This window comes from Penaeus vannamei, chromosome 2, assembly GCF_042767895.1.
Source record: "Penaeus vannamei isolate JL-2024 chromosome 2, ASM4276789v1, whole genome shotgun sequence".
In the NCBI taxonomy this organism is placed as follows: domain Eukaryota; kingdom Metazoa; phylum Arthropoda; class Malacostraca; order Decapoda; family Penaeidae; genus Penaeus; species Penaeus vannamei.
The window spans coordinates 5,087,679-5,092,678 of record NC_091550.1 but is presented as its reverse complement, the minus strand read 5'-3'; the positions used below and the strand labels follow the sequence as shown (position 1 = coordinate 5,092,678).

At 35.0% G+C, this 5,000-nt stretch overlaps 1 pseudogene; it reads right to left on the bottom strand.

Moving 5' to 3' along the window:
- LOC113813263 (cationic amino acid transporter 2-like) overlaps positions 1-5,000 on the bottom strand; it is an 88,164-nt pseudogene that overhangs the window by 43,928 nt on the left and 39,236 nt on the right.

Sequence of the window (5,000 nt, the reverse complement as noted above, 5' to 3'; positions counted from 1 at the left end):
TTGTTTTGGTTGGGTGGGTGGGTGGGTTAGGGGGTTGGTTGGTTGGTTGGTTGGTTTGTGGGTGTTTTGTGTTTGGTTGGTTGTTTTTTTGGTTGGTATTTTGTTTGTTTGGTTGGTTGGTTGTTGTTTTGTTGTTTCTTTTTGTTTGTTTGTGTTTGGTTGGTTGGTTGGTTCCTTTTGTTGTTTGTTTGTTTTTGGATTCTTGTTTGTTTATTTGTTTTGGTTGGTTGGTTGTTGTTTCTTGTTTGTTTGTTTGCTTGTTTGTGTTGGGATTTTGTGTGTTTGTTTGGTTGTTTTGTTTTTTGGTTTCTTGTTTGATTATTTTTTTGGTTATTGGTTCTTCGTGTGTTTGTTTGAATGGTTTATTTCTTGTTCCTTTTTCTTTTTGTTTCTTTTTTTTTGTTGTTGTTGTTGGTGCGTTCTGGGTTTGTTTGCTTGTGTTGTCTAGTTATTTATTTGTTTTTTATCTTTATCTGATAACTGCTCAGACGTGTAGAGGGAAAGGAGAGATGTTTTTATTTATTTGTTTGTTTGTTTGTTTTACTTGGTTCGTGGCTCGTTTTTCTTTGTGTTCAATTGTTTTGTTTGTTTGTTAGTTACTTGTTTGTTTTTGTCTATTTTTCGTTGGTTGTTTGGTTTCCATGTTTATTTATTTGTGAACATGAATTAAGGAAAGCATAAATTGATTAACTAATCAGTCAATCATAATGAATACATGAAATAAATGAACAAACATGGAAATTAATAAAATAAATAAATAAAGAAGAGACACAAGAATGAAGGATCACAGAGACACGTGAGTATTTGAGCTAAACAATTTAACAAATTCATTCATATTATTACAAATAATTCAATTAACAAGATATTTATTTATGCAAATAAAGGTCTCTCCATAAATACATTAGAATATATCCTTTGATATTCATCCTGCTTAATATTCTTACAGAAATTTATCTCATTAACATTAATTTCAAAAGTCGAGCATTTCAGACGTTGATATAAATAGTGACGAATTAATATTAGTCAGGTTTATATTACGTAATAAGGTGATTGTTGATTCCTTTCCATTGCCATTATCTATCAGAATCGATTGTTATTATTATCATCATCACCTTTATCATATCATCATAGATAGATATATAAAGATGGATAGATAAATAGAGAGAGGGGGGCAGGGAGGGAGTAAGAGAGAGAGAAAGAGGGGGAGAGAGAAAGGGAGGAAGAGAGAGAGAGAGAGAGAGAGAGAGAGAGAGAGAGAGAGAGAGAGAGAGAGAGAGAGACAGAGAGAGAGAGAGAGAGAGAGAGAGAGAGAGAGAGAGAGAGAGAGAGAGAGAGAGAGAGAGAGAGAGAGAGAGAGAGAGAGAGAGAGAGAGAGAGAGAGAGAGAGAGAGAGAGAGAGAGAGAGAGAGAGAAAGAAAGAGAGAGAGAGAGAGAGAGAGAGAGAGAGAGAGAGAGAGAGAGAGAGAGAGAGAGAGAGAGAGAGAGAGAGAGAGAGAGAGAGAGAGAGAGGGGGGGAGAGAGAGAGAGAGAGAGAGAGAGAGAGAGAGAGAGAGAGAGAGAGAGAGAGAGAGAGAGAGAGAGAGAGAGAGAGAGAGAGAGAGAGAGAGAGAGAGAGGGAGAGAGAGAGAGAGGGGAGAAAGAGAGAGAAGAGAGAGAGAGAAGAAAGAGAGAGAGAGAGAGAGAGAGAGAGAGAGAGAGAGAGAGAGAGAGAGAGAGAGAGAGAGAGATAAGAGAAGAGAAAGAGATAGAGAAATGTATATCTAATCATCGAATGGTAGATATATTGACAGATAGATAGATACACCAATGAATAGATATACAGACATGCAAATAAATCAGATAGATAGATAAACAGATAGATATTTAGACAGACAGATAATCAGATGATCAAACAAGTAGACAGACAGATAGACAGACAGATAGTCAGTAAACAAATAAAGAGACAAATTAACAACAGTTTGCAATTTTCTAAATGTAAGCATGAATTCATACACTGATAAACACACAGACATGAGAACGGAATGCATAATTAACTGAAACATACAAGGAATAAATTCTAATTACATGTTAAAGTAACTCCCATGAATGAGATATAAATAGCCCAATAAATTGATAGATTAATGAATGTAATTTCTATATCTTTTCTTTATCCCTTTCTATCCACTAGAACATCTACGTTTTTTCTTATTTTTGTTCTTTTCTTTCTATGTGTCTATCGATCTGTCAGTTTGTCTATCCCTTCTCTCTCTCTCTCTCTCTCTCTCTCTCTCTCTATCTATCTATCTATCTATCTATCTATCTATCTATCTATCTATCTATCTATCTGTCTCAGTCTCACTCTCACTCTCTCTCTCTCTCTCTCTCTCTTCTCTCTCTGCTCTGCTCTCCCTCATCATTCCAGTCTCCCTCTCTCCCTCTCCCTCTCTCCTCGCTCCCTCTCCTCTCCCTCTCCCTCTCTCTCTCTCTCTGTCTTCCTCTCTCTCTCTCTCTCTCTCTCTCTCTCTCCCTCCTCTCCCTCCTCTCCCTCCTCTCCCTCCTCTCCCTCCTCTCCCTCCCTCCTCTCCCTCCCTCCCTCCCTCCCTCCTTCCCTCTCTCTCTTTTCTCTTATCCTTGTTTTCCACCCATTTATATTCACTACGACTAAGCTGACAAACCCGTAATCACCCTGTCAGTATAGTCTTGATTTTTCTTGTCCACATTAATGAGGTCTGCGTGTAACATCACTTGTATACAAATCAGGCTGAATCCTTTGCTCCTAAATTCGTTGGTATGAATGTTGTTGTTGTTGTTGTTGTTTATGTTTTGTTATTGTTGATGTTCCTGTATTTGTTTGTATATTCTGCGGGATCTAATTAGTGTCGTTGTTTGTTTTTTTTTGTTTGGTTTGGTTGTTTGTTTTTGCTGGGGTTCCTGTATTTGTTTCTATGTTCTGCGGGTATGAATGAATGTTTTTGTTTGTGGTTGAGGTTCTTGTATTTGTTTGTATATTTCTGCGGGTTGCTGTTCATGTAATTGTATTTGACAGTATATTATGTGGGTACAAATGAATGTTTAATGCAGACGTTCCTATATTAGTATGTTCTGTGGGTACAAATTAATGTTCTTGTTAATTGTTACTGATGCTCCTGTCATTGTCAGTCTATTCTCTGGGCACAACTTTATGTTTAATGTTGACGCTACTGTATGTGTTAGTATATATTCTGAGAGTGCATATGTTTTTGTTTTTTTTAATGTTTGTGTTTTGAATGTCTTTTCTTTGTCGTTTGTGATTATGTTCTTGTGTTTGTTAGTACAATATATTCTGTATTACGGTTTAAGTAGCTTCATGTAGCAATTGAGGTAATGGATGGTAGTTTTTTTGTCGGATTCGTGGAACAAAAAAATGAATAAAGATGATTAAAAGGGTTATGTGCAATTTCATGATATAAATATTTCCTGTGATTGTGTTAGCGTGTTTGAAATAGAGAGTTTTATGCATTTAGGAAACGCAATGTGAGAGTTCAAAGTCACTGCAGAGTTGTATTAAATTGAAGACTTTGATATCTTGAGGTATTTGTAGATATGAATGTGTGTGTATGTTCGTGTGGTTGTACTTGTGTGTGTTTAATTGTGTGCGATTTTTTTTAGTATGAGTTAGTGTGTGTGCGTGTGTGCGTATTTGTGTGTGTGTTTGTGGGTGTGTGAGCATATGCCTGTATGCGTATCCATATGTATGTTTCTGAGACAGAGAGAAAGAGAGAGACAGAGAGAGAGAGAGAGAGAGTGAGAGAGATAGAGAGAGAGAGAGAGAGAGAGAGAGAGAGAGAGAGAGAGAGAGAGAGAGAGAGAGACAGAGACAGACAGACAGACAGACAGAGACAAATAGAGACAGACAGATTGTGTGTGTGTGTGTTTATGGGTGTATGAGCCTATTCCTGTATGCATATCCACATGTATATTTCTGTGTATGTGCACGTCCATGTATGAGCGCGTACGTATCTGTGTCTTCGTCTATATACCCTTAAGCCTCCACACACCCACACATCTATACCCACAGACACGAAACCCCCACAGAACCAAACCTTCCCATCTCATTACAAGTTCATCATCTGATATATCGTTTCCCTATGACATACTTCATTATTTCATGAAGTACAGGTGAATGAAACATGTCAGCCTGATTGAATATGCTTCGAATTTTACATCTATTGAAAAAATAATGAGGTCCTCTGGGATTTCGGTGAACATCCACTGAACACGGATGTAGTTGATTTTCAATGAATTCTTAAAACCTGCATTTAATTCTTTCCTTTGCATATCAGATATTTCATATCTCATTAGAGATATTCAAATTTAAAGTCTGGGAAATAATATATATATGCTTATATGTGTCCTTTTTGAGTAATGTAATACCGTATTTTTCAATCATCCTGTCTTTCCTTTTGTCAACTTTAAGACAATAATTGTGGTTATCAAACGATTTAGTCACTATCATATGAAACTTCAAAGATACCTTTAAGTATTCCCTGTCATTGTTATTATCATAATTATTATTATCATTATCGTCATCGTCATTATTATTATCATTATTTTTTTGTATATTATCATTGTCATTGTTATTGTTATTATCATTATCTTTATTAGTATTACTATTATTATTCTATTGTTACTATTATTATCACTATTATTATCATTATCATTCATATCATCATTATCATTATTATTCGTATTATCATTATCATTATTATCATTATTATCATTATTAGTATCATTACCATTGTCAATATCATTATCATTAGTAGTAGTAGTAGTAGTATCATTATTATTATTACTATCATCATTACCATTACTATTATTATTATTTCAGGCTGAAATATCATCACCAACTTATAATCCTCCCATTAGTTATCATCACCAGCTTTATAATTATATCTTCGAATCGACGAAAGAATATGTGTTTATAATTGTAATTAAAAAAAGAGAATATATAAAAGTTTTAAATATAAGATATATGTTTTCAT